This window comes from Salvelinus sp. IW2-2015, linkage group LG17 (genome assembly GCF_002910315.2).
Source record: "Salvelinus sp. IW2-2015 linkage group LG17, ASM291031v2, whole genome shotgun sequence".
NCBI classification, from domain to species: domain Eukaryota; kingdom Metazoa; phylum Chordata; class Actinopteri; order Salmoniformes; family Salmonidae; genus Salvelinus; species Salvelinus sp. IW2-2015.
In genome coordinates this window covers 35,099,198-35,118,153 of record NC_036857.1, presented here as the reverse complement: position 1 = coordinate 35,118,153, position 18,956 = coordinate 35,099,198, and the positions used below count along the sequence as shown (strand labels likewise).

The window sequence follows — 18,956 nt, the reverse complement described above, 5'->3', positions numbered from 1 at the left end:
TGTCATATGAATCACTGATGCATTGTTCATGGCTTATTTCCTGCAACTTTCTGAAGAGGCAAAGAGATTTCCCCTGTGCACTGGAATTTAAGGGTAACTACACTCAAAAATCAAACCCTTGTACCTAACAACATCCTGTCAGTATTAACCGATATTACCTAGGGCCGGGACGATACCAGTATTGCACCACCTTTTCCATGCCAAAAATGGAAACACGAAGCACACCAAACTCTTTAGTCCTTTCAAAACCAGCTGTATGTAATATTGTGTGCTATAGCTTGGGAAATACATAAATGTGACTCTGGATGACAACATAATGATGTTTGCTTCCAACATTTGGACTGTGTCACGGTCGTCGAAATAACATTCGGACCAAGGCGCAGCGTGATATGGGTTCCACATCTTTTTATTCGTGAAACGCACAAAAACAARAAAGAGCAAACGACACGTGAAGCTATGGAGTGCTCACAGGCAACTACACATAAACAAGATCCCACAAAAAAACAGTGGGGAAATGGCTGCCTAAATACGATCCCCAATCAGAGACAACGCTAAACAGCTGCCTCTGATTGGGAACCATACCAGGCCAACATAGAAATAAAACAACCTAGATTACCCACCCTAGTCACACCCCGACCTAACCAAAATAGAGAATAAAAAGGCTCTCTATGGTCAGGGTGTGACAGGCTGTTTTCCTAAAAAAGTTAAATCCGCTACTTGTTTTGTTTCCTTGCCACAATACTAATGAGTATGTGATACTGGTATCGTCCCGGCCTTAATATTAGTTAGCTGTAGCCACTAGCACAAGATTTCTGGTATTAACTACATCTACAGTAACCAAGACATATTTTCAGACCACACATAGAGACAGAAACACGCATTCAGACAGACATCCGGCACACATGCAATGCTAATGTTTCAAATAAGTGTAAGTCGTGTACTTTTCCGATACTACAAAATGAAAAACGGCTCGGTACTAAAATCTTGTTATTTCTGGTTCTTCTATCAAATGTGTGTTGAACTTATTAGAAAATCAATGAATTGATTTGCCCAAGTTTAGCCTAGCATAAGACATGAACAGAATGCATCAGTGATTCGTCGGCTTTCTGAAAAGGCAACGGCACGGGAATGCCCCCGTCTGTGTGTACGGTGTTGCGTATCTCTATCACTAATGATAACCATCTTTGTGTAGATGGAAAGGCTTTACCAAAAACCGTCTTAATAAAAAGTTAACTATAAAGTAGCCTATGCCTACCTGGCAGAATCATGATTATTTGCATCAATCCAGTGGCCATTTTGTTTTCGCAAACTCCATCACGTGCACTGCTAAGCAAACAGTGCTAATTGCATGTCCACTTAAATTAACACTAATTAGATTTTTCCCAGACCTCAAAAGTGGTCCCCTGGTGTGGTTTAAAGATGGAATTCTCAGTAGGGGGAAAGAGCACCACTACCGCCCACCTACCGTTGTTAAGGTTTTTGTTGCCGAGCTGGGGAGAGTCACGCAGCATGGTAAACAATATTGCGGTACATATTGTGCTCATCTAATCGCGTGTGTAACGATGTTTGAGGGGAAATAAGTTTTCATTGTTTGCAGTAACTTCTTTGTTGTTGTAATATCGCAAATGAKGGATTCCAGCTTTAAGCAGTGTTGTGGAGTTATTTTTRTATTTAAAAAGTGTGATTTTGAAAGCAAAAGAAAATAAACACAGACAATTCAAATCAAATCAATTTTGTCCTCCACGCTTTCTTGTATTTGCAGTTTAATTTTGGTTTCGTGTAAAGCTTTGGTATTGAGCATCGCGATACTAAACCTTGTATCGGTATCAAAGTAAACATTCTGGTATCGTGACAAAACTAAACGTAAGCTCATGTTGCAATAGGCTCTACAACATACACACATAGAGAGAATGCTGAAGAACAAGGCCTCTGGTGTAAGGGGGTCTTGTTACACACATACACACCCATCCCACACATGTGCGGTGTATTATATTAGCCACGAGGAATCCCTTGGTGTCTTGACAGGAGTGATCTCTTCCAGCTGTCTCTTTGAGCTCAATCTGCTCTCTCTAAGCACGTTTTAGCCTCGTCAGGACCCCGGCTTCCCTAAACCCTGCCTTGCTTGGGCGGAGCTACAACAGTGCGTGAGGACCGCCGGGAAATCAGCTATTTAAAACCGCATAAAAATATGTTCATGTATGCCATGTTTATGGTGACTTTAATTTGCAGACTGTCGGCCACACTTGATACACTAAACCTTTACCATAGCCTGTTGGTAGACAAGCCATAATGTCTCTTTTTTTAGTAGGGTGTTCAAGTGGAGGAGTTGTAATGCCTTCTTCGAATCGATTGGTCAGAAACCGCGACGCCCTTTGTACCCGCGACGCCCTTTGCACCCTTTGTACAAGCTAATACAAAATTCTCCAGACCTCCAGAGGAATAACGTAATGTGGAGGTATGACTACACGAGACTAAGCACGTCTCAACAGACACACATATATACGTATGTACACACACACACACACACACACACACACACACACACACACACACACACACACACACACACACACACACACACACACAGCCACGGACCCTGGGGTCACTCTGACACTGACGACCCACTGAGTGTTTGTGTGTGTTTGTATGTATGTAAGCGTATTTGTGTGTGGAAAGTGAGGCAACCCAGGTTTAATCCCTGTCAATTAGTCATAGCTGAACTCCCTGGCCCCCTGAGGTGCACTGGGGGAGGGCAGGACAAACAGTGTGTCTGCAGGTCCTGAAATAACGAGCTGACCTGAGGGAGGCCTCCCAGCCGCTGTGTGTGTGTGCATGTTTTTCTGTTTGTGTGTGTATTTGTGTGTGCATGTTTGTCTCTGTGTGTGTGTTTTCTCGGACGTGTGTTTGCTCATATGCATGAGTGTGTGTTTGAGAGTGAAAGGGGGAGAGGGAGTGACAGAAGCCAGATCAAAAATCGACAGTATACTATATTTACATGACTGGAGAAATAGTCAATGAGGACCGTTAACATCTTCCTTTATTTCACTGAGGAGCTCCTTCTCAAGTGGAGGGTGTCGGACATCCTCTATCATACCGGCTCTGTCGGTCAAACATTTATGACATACACTAAATATACAAAAGCATGTGGACCCCCCTTCAAATTAGTGGATTCAGTTATTTCAGCCACACCCGTTACTGACAGGGGTATAAAATCAAGCACACAGCCATGCAATCTCATAGACAAACATTGGCAGTAGAATGGCTTACTGAAGAGCTCAACTAAATGTATTGAAAATGTATGAATTTGCCGAAGTTTGTCATATGAACCACTGATGACTTTCAACGTAGTACCGTCTTAGGATGCCACCTTTCCAACAATTCAGTTCATCAAATTTCTCCCCTGCTAGAGCTGCCCTTGTCTACTGTAAGTGCTCTTATTGTGAAGTGGAAACATCTAGGAGCAAAAATGGCTCAGCCGCGAAGTGGTAGGCCACACAAGCTCAAAGAATGGGACCGCCGGGTGCTGAAGTGCGTCGCGCGTAAAAATGGTCTGTCCTTGGTTGCAACACTCACTACTGAATTCCAAACGGAATCTGGAAGCAACATCAGCACAATAACTGTTTTCCATACCCAAGCAGCAGCACGCAAGCCTAAGATCACCATGCACAATGCCAAGCATCGGCTTGAGCAGTGTAAAGCTCGCCGCCATTGGACTCTGGAGAAGTGGAAACGCGTCTGGCAGTCCAACGGACAAATCTGGGTTTGGCGGATACCATGAGAACGCTACCTGCCCCAATGCATAGTGCCAACTGTAAAGTTTGGTGGGGGAAGAATAATGGTCTGGGGCTGTTTTTCATGGTTCGGGCTAGGCCCGTTAGTTCCAGTGAAGGGAAATCTTAATGCAACAGCATACAATYWCATTCTAGATGATTCTGTGCTTCCAACTTTGTTTGGGAAGGCCCTTTCCTGTTTCAACATGGCAATGCTTCCGTGCACAAAGCGAGGTCCATAAAGAAATGGTTTGTCGAGATTGGTGTGGAAGAACTTGGCCTGCACAGAGCCCTGACCTCAACCCCATAGAACACCTTTGAGATGAATTGGAACGCCGACTGCGAGCCAGGCCTAATCGCCCAACATCAGTGCCTGACCTCACTAATGCTCTTGTGGCTGAATGGAAGCAAGTCCCCGCAGCAATGTTCTAGTGGAAAGCTTTCCCAGAAGAGTGGAGGCTATTATATCAGCAAAGGGGGGACCAAATCCATATTGATGTTTGACGAGCAGGTGTTCACATACTTTTGGTCATGTGGTGTACTTCCATATTCGCAGTACAATTGTGTCTATATTCACATGCCAGTGATGCAGTAATGAAATTGAAATTCCCCTCAACCCCTCGCTCGGCTGCTCCCCTTCCCTCTCACACTTCCCTTTTAATCTTCACATCTCTCCATCCTCCTCTCCTCTACCCCTCCCTTTCTCGTCATCTCCTATTCTCTACTGTGGCCCTCGGGGCTTGTCTGCCCTGGGCAGGGTTTAAAGGCCCAATGCAGCCGTTTTTATCTCAATATCAAATCATTTCTAGGGTAACAATGAAGTACCTTACTGTTATTTTTAACAAATTAAATGGTGGTCAAAAATAAACAATAATAGGTTGTTAACAAAGAGCAGTTTTTCAAGAAAGAATTTAGGACTGTCTGGGAGGGATCTGAGTGAGGGATGAATTGGACGAGCTGTTATCTATTAACGTATTCCGCCTGGTGATGTCGCCAACTTCTCTTTACACATGTCTCTTAATAAAATGGCATTATCATTTTTAAAAAATTCACTATTATTCCAACCTCATAGTGTGGAAATGTATATAAAACACAGGAAAATCACTTTTTTGACTGCACTGGGCCTTTTTTAAATTACAGTTTCACCATAGGCAGATAGAGTTGTTGGGGGGAAATGGGTTGGATTCTAGTGCTGGTGGCTCTTCTACACTGGATAAAAGGGATCTTCCCTCACTCCTGTCATCTGTTTTCTTTCAGATCATTTTCTTTTCTTTTTATTTCCTCCTCTTGTGCCATAGATACGTGTAGATACACTTGATACAGTGCTTGCAAACTGCTTGGCAACAGTGCTCTGCAAAATGTCAATCCAACTGAGAGCAGTGAATAGTTAATCTAATCTGTGGCTATGGGAAGTCAATATTACCATTGTGTTTGAATCTTGTAGACTATGGCTATGGCCTGACTGCTAATCTTTTCCTAATATTTTGTTGGTTTCAACTTGTGTGACAGTTTAGGATGACAAACTCAAACATCTGAAGCAGGGACATTTTGTTGTTTCTCCTGTTCCAAGTGCTTCATGCCTTTTCAGTTGTGTAACTCTGCCGTCGTTATGCAAATGTTGCACGTAGTCGTCAACTGGTTAATTGCTGTCAGCGTTGTGGTGCCGTCTCAATCATCTTCTCTCGTCGATTTACACCTGATTTACTTCCTACGCTTGTCAAAGCATATCATGATTTGACTATTTTGACTCTTAAGACAATAGCAGGCTCAAGTCTATTAAGCGTACACTAGTACTCTATTGTATTTCTAGACGATATCGTCCTCTCAAACCCATTTCAGCTCTCAAGCTGTTTCAAATGCCATGGAGGCTCCAGCACAAGCTCTGACACAAAGCTTTGTCTTTGAAAGCCCGGAGGTCAATTGCCACAAGAAAGCAAGAGCTAAAAGTAAGGGGAAATGGCATGCTGGTAGACACACACACACACACACACACACGCACACTTGCACCCTTACGAACGCATGCACACACCTATACCACACACTCAAACCAGGATGTAGATTTGTGTGGCTTCCTGAGGCTCTGTGAGTTTTGTTACACTGGTTCATGCTGGTCCCCTTGCAAAAGATGATATATGATATGGAAGTGCCGCCTCGGTGAATGGCTTCTCAGCCAGCAGCACACAGACACGCATGCACACACACACAGACACGCACACACACAGACAGAAAATGAGAGCGACGTGTCATAGATTAGAATCTGACCTCATTCCCTCTCCTTCCTCCAATTTCCCATTCGTCTCACAAACACCATCAAAGAGGCTAAGAATCTTTGCAACATCTAGTAACAAGCGTAGCACACCGATGTCACATGAAGAGAGCAAACGTTCATAAATGTTTACAGACCAGGGGTTATATAAGCGAACATTGCATGGGAAGCGTATGTACCGTATAAACCTCAAGCCTCCTGTGTGGTTCTGTGGTTGGAAGTGTTTCTCTACTCTAACCCTCTGCTATTCAAGTTTTAATGAGAGGACAAACCTATAGGCACACCACACACTCTCTCACCGCCAGCCTCCTAACCCCCATCTCACTCTTCTGCACACACTCATACACACACACACATTGTCACGTGTAGATACATACACACACACACACACACACACACACACACACACACACACAGTAACTCGCTCTCACACACACACACACTTTCTCTCACATTCGCACATTCGCCCGACTCCCAGCATCAACCTAACGTAACACACCCTCCGAAGAACAATCTGCTGTAACTCTAAACCCCCATTACAAAAGTCACACCAGCAGCACAGGGGGCACCTAAAATTGCACCGAAATGGCAATAATGGACCTCAAATTCCCTCCATGTTGATTTGTTAGCTGTTCATTTTTCACTGACACTAAGGCCACCGACGGAAGGACGGGCAGTGTGTAATGTAATGGACCTAGAGATGAGGTTTAGACGGGTTTAGGTGGTGSGCGTGTCAGGGGGCGTGGCCAGCCAGTCGGCTCCATGGAGCTGTGAGAAAAGGTTACAGTTGTAAACCAAATGATATAGTGCTAAATTCATTGTTTTGGGTATTTTACATTCTCCCTGACTGTCTAGCTTTTATTTTGGTGATTGTTAGTTCCCAAAGATGCATTTATTCCAAATATATATAGGTCCATTATCTTTTCTGCATACTTTATATCTGGTTTTAGTCGGCAGGAAAAAAATGACAGAAATCTCTTGAGCCAGAGGGTTTGGGGTGAAGCAGTGTGAATGTAATGGTGGTGTTGATCAGAGTATTTATAGGAGAAGCAGTGAAAAATGTATCAATTATTGAAACGTGTGTGTGTGTGTGTGTGTGTGCCTGTGTGCGTGTGTGCGTGCGTGCGTGCATGGTGGTGCGTGTGTGTATACACTGGAGGAGTTCTCGTTGAAGAGAGACGACTGGTACAAAGAAGAATATAATAAAGAGATGGAAGAGGGAGAGAAGACTGGTACAAAGATGAATAATGAAGAGATGGAAGAGGGAGAGGGAGAGAAGACTGGTAACAAATATGAATAATAAAGAGATGGAGTGGAAAAGATGGTACAAAGAATGAATAATAAAGATGGAAGAGGGAGAGAAGGGACTGGTACATAGATAAATAATAAAGAGATGGTAGAGGGAGAGGAGAGATGAGACTTGGTACATTAAGATGAATAAAATAAAGAGATGGAAGAGAGAGAGGAGAGAAGGGCTGGTACAGAGATGAATAATAATAGAGATAGGAGAGGGAGAGAAGACTGGACACAAGATAAATAATAACGAGATGGGAGAAGGAGACTAAGGTACAAGAAGAAAATAATAAAGAGATGGACACGATGGGAGAGAGAAGACTGGTCACAAAGATGAATAATAGAAGGAGGATGGAGAAGATGGGATTAAGAGGGAGAGAAGACTGGTACAGAAGATGAATTATAAAGAGAAGTAAGATGGAAGAGGGGGGAGAGAAGACTGGTACGCAAAGATGAATAAATAAAGAGATGGAAGAGGGAGAGAAGACTGGTACATAATAATGAATAATAAAGCAACGAATGGAAGAGGGAGAGAAGATTGGTACAAAGACAAATAATAAGGATGGATAGAGAGAGAGGCAGAGAGACACTGGTGCAAAGATGAATAGATAAAGATATGGAAGAGGCAGAGGGAGAGAAAGACTGGTACAAAAGATGAATAATAAAGAGATGGAAGAGAGAGAGGGAGAGAAGACTGGTACAAAGGTGAATAATAAAGAGCTGGAAGAGAGAGAGGGAGAGAAGACCTGGTACATGAAGATGAAAAATAAAGATGAATGGGAGGAGAAAGAACTGGTTGCAAAGATGAATAATAAAGATATGGAAGAGGGAGAGGGAGAGAAGACTGGTACAAAAGATGAATAGATAAAGAAGATGGGAAGGAGAGAGGGAGAGACAGACTGGTACAAAGGTGAATAATAAAGAGCTGGAAGGGGAGAGGAGAGAAGACTGGTACGAAGAATAATAAAGACGATGGAAGAGAAGGAGAGGGAGAGAAGACTGGTACATAAGGTGAATAATTAAAGAGCTGGAAGCAGGGAGAGAGGGAGAGAGAGCTGGTACAGAAGATGATAGATAAAGAGCTGGAAAGGGAGAGGGAGCCCAGTATAGACATGGTACAAAGATGAATAATATGAAGATGGCATAGAGAGAGAGGGAGAGAAAGACTGGTACATACAGTTGTGAATAATACAAGAGCTGGAAGAGGGAGAGGGAAGAGAAGAGCTGGTACACCAGACTAGATGAATAATAAAAGAGGTCTGGAAGAGAGTGGAGAGGTGAGAGAAGACTGGTACTAAAGAGATGATATAATAAATTGATGGGAGAGGGAGAGAAAATCTGGTACAGATATCAAGATTGAATAATAAAGAGATGGACAGAGGGAGAGAGAGAGAAGACTGGTACAAAATATGAATAATAAAGAGATGGAAGAGGGAGAGGGAGAGGACAGACTGTACATATAGATGAATAATAAAGAGAATGGGGTGAGAAAGACTGGTACATGAAGATGAATACTAACCATGAGATGAGAAGAGGGAGAGAAGAACTGGGGTAACTAATATTTGAATACATGAAAGGAAAGATGGATAGATGGGAGAGAAGATTGGTTACATAGGCAATACGACCGAATAATAGGAGATGGAAGAGAGAGAGAAGACTTGGTACAAAAGACAGAATAATAAAGAGATGGAAGAAGAAGAGGGGAAGAGAAAGACTGGTACACAAAGATGAATAAACTAAATGAGATGGAAGAGGGAAATAGACTGGTACAAAGATGAATATAAAGAGGATGGATGAGAGAGAGGGAGATGACAGACTCTGGTACAAAGATGAAATAATAAACGAGATGCGAAGAGGGAGAGATAGACTGGTACATAAGATGAATTAATAAAGCACGCCCATTGGAAGAGAGATGAGGGAGAGAAGAACTGGTACACCAAGATGAAATAATAAAGAGATGAGACCACGAGGTAGAGGGAGAGAGACGTGTACAAAGATGAATAATAAAGAGATGGAAGGATGGAAAAGAGGGCGAGAAGACTGAATACAAGATGAATAATTATAGGAAGGATGGGCCAGATGGAGAGAAGACTGGTAACAAAGATGAATAATAAAGAGATGGAAGAGGGGAGAACTGGTACAAAGATGAAAATGAAAGAGATGGAAGATGGGAGAGAGAGAAAGAAGAGACGTGGTATCAAATACAATCCGCATTAGTAAATAGAGGAACCGAGATGGGGTGAGAGACGTGAGTACAGTTAAGATGAATATTAAAGAAGATTGGTTAGAATGGGGAGAGAAGAAACTGGTACAAAGAATAAATAAAAAAAGCGATGGGAGAGGGAGAGTGGAGAACCCGAAGACTGGTAAGCAAAGATGTAATAATATAAGAGATGGGGATAGAGAGAGAGGGAGAGAAGGCTGGTACATTGGAAGAAGATCAATAATAAAGAGATGGAAGAGGGGAGAGTAGAACTGGTAAAACAGATATGATTAAATAATAAAGAGATGGGCCAGGAGAAGGAGACTGGTACAACACAAGGATGACGAGGGAGATGGGAGAGAAGACTGGTACAGTAGAATTTAGATACAGAAAGACTCCAATAATAAAGAGAGATATTGGAAAGATATGGAAGAGGGAGAGAAGACTGGGTACAAAAGATGGGTAATAATAAAGAGATGGAAGATGGAGAGGGAAGAGAAGACTGGGTAGCAAAGAATGAATATAAAGAGATGGAAGAAGGGAGAGAAAGAACTGAGTACAAATAGAATAATTAAAGGGAGATGGAAGGTGAAGAGAAGTAATAGGTACAAGAATAAAGACAAAATAAAATAAAAAGAGATGGAAGAGAAGAGAGGGAGCAGAAGACTGGATGCAAAAGATGAATAATAAAGGATAAATGGGAAAGGGAAGGAGAGAAAACACTGATACAAAGAATGAATAATAGAAGAAGATGGACCAGAGGGAGAGAAGACTGGTACAAAGATAAAAATAAAGAGATAAGAGAGAAGACTAAGTAACAGAGCAAGATGAATTAACACAAAGAGAGGAAGGAGGGAGAGGGAAGAAGAGACTGGTAAAAATATAATAATAAAGACGGAGTAAAAGACAGGTACAAAGGAATGATATAAATAAGAGATGGATAGGAATGGGAGAGAAACTGAGTGCAGTGTAGGTGTGCAGGAGATGGTCACTGACTTTTGTTTTTGTGGAGAGAAGTGCAGTGCAGGTGTGTCCCTGTACCAGTGGCTTATAATGACTGAGGCCAACATTTAATTGGAGAAAAGGTCTATCAAGGTATCTACCTATATATAGCTTAGCTGGCTTTATCCCTGTCTCAAATCTCATGAAAGAATTGAACAGMGCTTTTGACTTAAGACAGTAGCTAGGCCTAGATGGATATTCAGCCAATTTTATTAATATTATATGGGTTTTATATAGCGCTTTTCATGATGTRCATATTATTTGAAATCCTTAGTTGAAACAATAACAAAGCACACCCGCCTGTGTTTTGGTTTTWAAAAAGCTGAGGGATGGGATATAGCCACTCTAAAATGTAAGGCGAAAGCTATGTATACAATGACTGACCATCCATGATATAAAACTTCTAGTTTTAACCATTTGTTCAGGCTATACAGTGTTTGTTTACATTTACTTTTCTTTACTAACAGAGTATAAAAAAGCTTATATTTGGGGATCTGATGGGGTACAACAGTTGAACTAAGCTRGTGATSCATTTATAAGTTATATTCTTCAAGAGTCAATGGGTATATATTATTAATTCATAAGTGTAAATATTGGATGTAGCAACTAAGGATTCTAGCTTTAAAACCTCTCTTGGGTACGTGAGACGTTAGCGTCCCACCTCTTCAACAGCCAGTGAAACTGCTGYGTGCCAAATTCAAATACAAAAATACTCATTATAAAAATTCAGAAAACAAAACATATTTTACATAGGTTTAAAGATTAACTTCTTGTGAATACAACCACGGTGTCAGATTTWWAAAATGCTTTACSGRGAAAGCATACCTTACGATTATTTGAGAACATAGCCCAGCAGACAAATCAGTCAGAAATAGAGATAAAATGTATCCCTTACCTTTGATGATCTTCATATGGTTGCACTCAGCAGACATTCATTTACTCAATAAATGTTCCTTTTCTTTGTTTCGAATACAAGTTCTTTATAATCCAAAACCTCCTTTTGTTTGCCGCGTTGATTCTTCAGATAATCCACAAGCTCAAACGCAGTCAAAACAGGACAAGACAAAAAAATCCAAATTGTTACTCTGTAAAAGTTTCATAGAGAACATGTCAAAACGATGTTTATATTTAATCCATGGTGCGTATGTTCTTTAGCCTAAATAATCGATCCTATACTTCTAACCGGAAACCAATAACGTCGTCAATATATAAAAGGTAAAACAAGAAAGGCACTCTCTCGGTCGAGGTCATGAAAAAGCTGCTGTGAACACTTAGAGGTCCACACTCATTCAAGAGTCTGCTCTTACTTCCTAATCTTTCAGAATACAAGCCTGAAACAGTTTCTAAAGGACTGTCGTGACTGTCATCAGCATGGAAGCATAATGACTGCAATAATTGCAGTCTATGACGTCCACAAATTATATAACTGGTAAATTGGCCATTGAAATCAAAAAATAACAAAAAAAAGAAAACGTACTTCTCGCGAATGGGATTTTTCTCAGGTTTTCGCCTGCAAATCAGTTCTGTTATACACACCAGACACTATTTTAACAGTTTTGGTAAACTTTAGAGTGTTTTCTTATCCAAATCTACCAGTTAATGCGCATATCAGTATCTTCTGGGGCCCGAGAAGCAGGCAGTTTAATTTGGTGCCATGCCTTTCAATCCAAAAATTATACGAATGCTGCCCCCTACCTCACTAACGAAGAGAGTTTTAACGACACTCCATGAAAACTGCAACTGTTCCATATGGAAAACTGTCAATTACATGTTCGCGTAGTGTATATATAACAGTAGCATGAGCGTCAGTTGGCTATGTATAGAACATCATATAAACGCAACATGACAGATAATTTCAATGATTTAACTGAGGTTAAAGGTTCATAATAAGGAATATCAGTCAAGTTTAAAATAAATTCAGTAGACCCTATACTAGTGTGATTTCAACATGACTGGGCAGGGACGCCACCATGGATGGGTCTGGGTGGCTATAGGCCTACCACAAGGAAGCACAGGCCCGACAATCGAATGAGCTTATTTTTCCCCACACGAAAGGGCATATATTTACAGACAGAATACTCCTGAGTTTCATAAGCTGTCCGGTGGCCTGGTCTCAGATAATTCCCGGCAGGTGAAGATGCCGGATGTGGAGGTCCTGGCTGGTGTGGTTAGAGACATGGTCGTTGCGATTGTGGGCGGTTGGACGTCACTGCCCAAATTTCTCTTAATACAACATTTGGAAGTCGACATAACTGGTAGATAAATGAAAATTCAATTTTTCTGAAGAAACTGCTCTTGTGGACTTACTTCTCAATCAGAATGCAATTGTCACAATGTCGCAGCTCACTCACTTGAGAACAATATGTGACAATTGTGTTGTATGAGAAAACAGACACATTGTAGGTGGTCCTTTTATTGTCCTCAGCACAGGTGCCACCTGTGTAATGCTCATGCTGTTTAATCAGCTTCTTGATATGCCACACCTGTCAGGTGGATTTGTGTGCACAACATTTACATCTTTAGCTTTAAGCTCATTTGAGCGAGCGCTCTTATCCAGAGGGCGGGGGACTTTTGTAACCAATTTGGAAGAAAGTTTTCATCCACTATTCATTCGCCTGGTCCTCCCTGGGGAATGAACCCACAACCCTTGGCGTTTGCAAAGCGCCACTTGAGCCACACGGGGACCACCTTTGTAGACGAATAAAGCGTTTTTTGTGGCTTATGGAAAATTAGCTGGGCATCCTGTTCATTTCAAGTGCTCATTGAAATGCATAGCGGCACAACACTATATGTTAGCACTTTAACATACGTTTTGTTGTTCAGTACAATTTAATTACCACTTATCTTCTAGCTGTCTATCTGTGTTGTAAGAKTTTCTGACGCCCGTTTGCTCTTGTCACACTGCCTGTGTATTGTTTCTGGCACGGATGCGTGCACACACAGACACACACACATACGTCCAGACCATCGGGGTCCTGCCATCCCATTCATTCTAATGACAGCCTAAATGACGGTCGGATGTGGCCGCGCATAGTGCCCATGTCATTGTGCACCGTGTTAAACTTGCGGGCAGGTGGCCGCCCAGCTATTAGGRGTTACTTCACACGCTCACAAAGAACAGAGCCTGGGAACACGAGACTATTTAAAACAGTAATGACAGGTTAGAACGGTCTAATAGAACTGTTCCAATTCAACCTATTAGCGGTTAGCAAACGGGCATAAGGCTTGTTTTTCTTCGGAGGCCAGAAAAYAGCTGGTAAGGTGGACATTCTTGTCTGTCTTGGACTACAGTGATGTTATTTATATGCAGATCTCAAGGAATAAGCTTTAGGCACTTGATTCCGTGTGTCATGTGGCCCTTAGGTTTATTACTAACAATAAGCGTCTGACACACCACTGTGATCTCTATAGTGCTTTTATCAAGGCACAAGGCGAGACCCAGATGCAGACACCGGAGGTAGATGGTTGGAGTCTTACAATGTTTAATAATCCAAAGGGGTAGGCAAGAGAATGGTCGTGGACAGGCAAAAAGGTCAAAACCAGWTCAGATTCCAGGAGGTACAGAGTGGCAGACAGGCTCGTGGTCAAGGCAGGCAGAAAGGTCAGGCAGGCGGGTACAGAATCCATAAACAGGCAAGGGTCAAAACCGGGAGGACTAGCAAAAGGAGAATAGCAAAAAGAAATATGGGGGTAAAAACACGCTGGTTGACTTGACTAAACATACAAGATGAACTGGCACAGAGAGACAGGAAACACAGGGATAAATACACTGGGGAAAATAAGCGACACCTGGAGGGGGTGGAGACAATCACAGGAACAGGTGAAACAGATCAGGGCGTGACAGCCTTGGCTCTACGTAGGCTTAAACATTGGTATACTCTGATATACAAGGCCATTTTGGGAAACGGTCACTTTATCTCTGTCCTTCTTCGATAATGTCTGAAAATAAATACCAGTTACGATCTCACTCCTACTTACTTTTAATAGTTCCAAAAATCAGAATGGATCACCCCATAGCCTATACAGTTGTCTGTAACGCATTAGCTAAGTTAGCGCCGGCGCTAGTCCGCTTCTGTAAACGCCATTGGTAGCAGTTACCGCTCGTCTGTCTAATGCTCCCTGACGTTATCCCCAATGATACGTTAGCATAATATACTAGTGTAATCAGTCTTAGTTGCCTGTGATTTGGGCTACTGAGCGTAGCGTGCCGTGTGGAGAGGTGCGGGAGGTGTGATATCTGGAGAGCTCGTCAGTGAATCAGAGACAGTTTTCTGTGGCATGCCACACCACTACAGCTCAGAGAAAGAGGGAAGAGGAGGGAGAGAGAGAGATGGAGAGAGGTAGTGAGAGTGAACGGGTTGGGGGAGAAGAAGAGGATGGGAAGATGGGAGGTGTAGAGATAGAGATAGAGACTGAGGTAATGAAGATGGAGGTGACAGAGAAAGCAAGAGAGGAAGAGAGCGAGGGGGAGTGCGTAGGTGAGCGTGAGAGATCCGTCCAAGTAAGCAGAAGGAGGGAGACTGGCGTTTTGAAAAATAATGTAATGCCCAGGGACTCTTCAGGGGAAGAGTTGAGAAAGTTAATTTAAAAGTTATTTAAAAAAAAAAATATTTTTTTCTAGTGGGGGGGGGGGGTGTTTTCCCACTATCTAATCTCTCGCCTCACACCTGTCTGTTGAGTTGAGACCACACAGATACACAGGAGGGAATTCTTCAGAGGGAAGACACACACACACACACACACACAACACACATTGTCCCGGGGAGGATGGTGAATCAGCAGGTTTTTAGCTGTGTTCCAGGTTACTGCACACACCATTACACACACAGAGACCCCTGGGCGCCCTGTACTGTCTCACTACTACACCACAGACTGTTGTGCTCCCCCGCTGTGCAATGGGCCAGAGTTGCAGCTGAGCCTCTTAACACACATCAGCGGTCAGCAGCTCTGTTTGAAACGTACAACCATGTTGTCTCAACGTTGAGCAGCTAGCAGTGCTGCGTTTGGAGGTGTGCGTGTGAGCCTGTGCACGCATGCATTTGCAGTTGTGTGTGTCCCTGCATTTATAGACAGTAGCAGTCAAACGTTTGGACACACCTACTCATTCCAGGGTTTTTTGGTTTATTTTTACTATTTTCTACATTGTAGAATAATAGTCAAGACATCAAAAATATGAAATAACACAWATGGAATCATGTAGTAATCAAAAAAGTGTTAAACAAATCAAAATATATTTTATATTTCAGAATCTTCAAAGTAGCCAACCTTTCCCTTGATGACAGCTTTGCACGCTCTTGGCATTCTCTCAACCAGCTTCACCTGGAATGCTTTTCCAACAGTCTTGAAGGAGTTCCCACATATGCTGAGCACTTGTTGGCTGCTTTTCCTTCAATCACTCTGCGGTTTAACTCATCTGAAACCATCTCAATTGGGTTGAGGTCGGGTGAATGTGGAGGCCAGGTCATCTTATGCAGCACCATCACTCTCCTTCTTGGTCAAATAGCCCTTACACAGCCTGGAGGTGTGTTGGGTCATTGTCCTGTTAAAAAACAAATGATAGTCCCACTAAGCGCAAACCAGATGGGATGACATGTCGCTGCAGGTAGRCATGCTGGTTAAGAATTCTAAATAAATCACAGACAGTGTCACCAGCAAAGCACCCCCACAGCATCACACCTCCTCCTCCATGCTTCACGGTGGGAACCACACATGCGGAGATCACCTGTTCACCTACTCTGCSTCTCACAAAGACACAGCGGTTGGAACCAAAAATCTCAATCTCAAAAAATCTCAAACACTGGTATAATGTCTGTTGCTCATGTTTCTTGGCCCAAGCAAGTCTCTTCTTATTATTGGTGTCCTTTAAAAGTGGTTTCTTTGAAGCAATTCGACCATGAAGGCCTGATTCACGCAGTCTCCTCTGAACAGTCACTGTGGAGATGTGTCTGTTATTTGGGCTGCAATTTCTGAGGCTGGTAAATCTAAAGAACGTAACCTCTACAGCAGAGGTAACTGGGTCTTCCTTTCCTGTGGCAATCCTCATGAAAGCTAGTTTCATCATAGCGCTTGATGMTTTTTTGCGACTGCACTTGAAGAAACTTTCAAAGTTCTTGAAATGTTCCTTATTGACTGACCATCGTGTCTTAAAGTAATGATGGGCTGTCATTTCTCTTTGCTTATTTGAGATGTTCTTGCCATAATATGGACTTGGTCTTTTACCAAATTGGGCTATCTTCTGTATAAAACCCCTACCTTGTCACAACACAACTGATTGGCTCAAACGCATTAAGAGGGAAAGAAATTCCACAAATTAACTTTTAACAAAGGCTCACCTGTAATTGAAATGCATTCCATGTGACTACCTCATGAAGCTGGTTGATAGAATGCCAAGAGTGTGCAAAGCTGTCATCAATGCAAAGTGTGGCTACTTTGAAGAATCTCAAATCTAAAATATATTTTGATTTGTTTAACACTTTTTTTGATTACTACATGACTCCATATGTGTTATTTCATAGATTTGACGTCTTCACTACTTTTCTACAATGTAGAAAATAGTACAAAGTAAAGAAAAACCCTTGAATGAGTAGGTGTGTCCAAACATTTTCCTGGTACTGTATGTGTGTGTGTGTGTGTGTTTTTGGCACGACACTGAAAACCTCCCTCTGTGTGCGCATGCACGGACACACACACACGGCCCCTTTATGCCCAAATCAGAACACACACACAGTCCTTATCATCTGTTCATTCCAAGCCATTGCAGAGCTGCTCCCTGCTTTATTTCAAATGAAGTGCTCAGTTAACGCAGAATGTAATGAGAAAGAAACAAAAGCCTCTCCCTCTCTTCCTCTCTCTGCCACTCAGAGGCATCGGCATGGAATGAGGGCACCTGCTAATATGTTGTGGGCTGACTTCTCTTCCACTTGTCAAAGCGCAAGGCAACCTCTGTAGTGCACCTCTCCCGTGGGTGTGTGTATGTGTCCTGTGAGGGTGTCCACGCTCCAAGTAACACCATTATCGTAATACCTCTTTGTGTTTGTGTGTTTTTTTTTTTTTAAAGGTGATGGTTGCATGTCATAGCACTCTGTTGGACAAGCCAAATGATCTCTCTCCCTCTTTCTCTCTCCTTGAAGGGGAGAAATGCTTGTTTAACTGGGTGTGTGTGTGGTTTGGGGGGTGGGGCTCCATCTGTTCCCTACACAGTGGAAAGCATGTCTGGGAGCGGGGGCGCTCCCATCCGCAGCTGCTCCAGAGCCCTCTACCACCCCACCACGGCCCTGCTAGAGCCGAGGGAGGGAGGGAGGGAGATGGAGGGACTGAGTAGACAGTGTGTGTGAAGGATAGCGAGAAAGGGAATAGAAAAGGGATAAAGAGGGATAGGGGTTTTGTGTTCCAAATCGCTCCCTACTCCTCCACTTTCCCCCTAAGCCCTTGATGTTAGCGTTTCTGAATGGTCTAGATAGGTTTCATCTTACAGCTCTGCAAAACATTGAAGTGTAAGGGTCAAGGGGTGGGGTATAAATAGAATTGGGCCCAGCTGAAAGAAACTAGGCTGGGTCCCTGGGAACTAGTATGTGCTGCAAGGATAGCCTAGCTGTGCTAACTGGCAGTGTGGTAGTAATATGGTTTCAAGTGGCCGGCTGAGACAGAGAGGAACAAAGATCAGCTTTGATCAAAGCCACAGTGACGCGAAAACCTGGCCCTTTCTTCAATTATAGGCAAGGCTACAATGTTCCTTTTCTTACCTCTTACAGATATAGTAACATGTGCACACACACACATAGCACATAAATAATAACCCTCTCCCCCTACACACACACACACRCTACTTTAATAGTACACTTTAATGATATCATGGAAAATGGGCCATTCCACTCCCCAGTGCTACGGACCTTCAAAGGGCCCTTCATTAGTGAACAGGACACACAGAGCACAGTGAGTGTGTGGATCTAAGTAACCCCAGTGGATTGGATTAACCCAGTGGTGAACTGATGGGCAGGAGATTGGTGTCAAGGCCATTCTCACTACACTGGGCCCTGCAGATTGAAATTCCACCTCACCCCGATCTTCTTCAGCCATTCACTCCCTTCCCCACAGTAGGCTTGTGCTCTCCTCTCCTCTCACCGTAGCATTGGTCTCCAATGGGTTACACACATTTACTGTCTGACACACTCAGCCTCCCAGACCTCATCCTCATAGAAATGCTTGATAATATACAGTGCATTCGCTACGTTTCAGCCTTATTCTAAAATTGATTAAATACTTTTTTTACTCATCAATCTACACCCAATGCCCCATAATGACAAAGCAAACACAGGTTTTTAGACATTTTTGCAAATTTATAAAAGATAAAACATAGAAATACCTTATTTACATAAGTATTCAGACCCTTTGCTATGAAACTCGAAATTGAGCTCAGGTGCAT

General features: G+C 42.7%; 1 protein-coding gene and 1 long non-coding RNA gene across 3 annotated transcripts in view; one reads left to right on the top strand and one right to left on the bottom strand.

Annotated features, from left to right (window-relative positions):
* LOC111976655 (agrin-like) overlaps nt 1-18,956 on the top strand; it is a 411,714-nt gene that overhangs the window by 165,073 nt on the left and 227,685 nt on the right. The gene's annotated exons all lie outside the window — the stretch shown is intronic.
* Nucleotides 7,159-9,348, bottom strand: LOC139029089 (uncharacterized). Of its 2 annotated transcripts, none has more exons than XR_011481354.1 (3): nt 9,316-9,348; nt 7,973-8,075; nt 7,159-7,316 (listed from the first exon to the last, which is right to left on the bottom strand). It is a non-coding gene; the product is annotated as an uncharacterized lncRNA (long non-coding RNA). The 2 variants fall into 2 exon arrangements; XR_011481355.1 differs by lacking the exon at nt 9,316-9,348 and adding an exon at nt 9,094-9,138.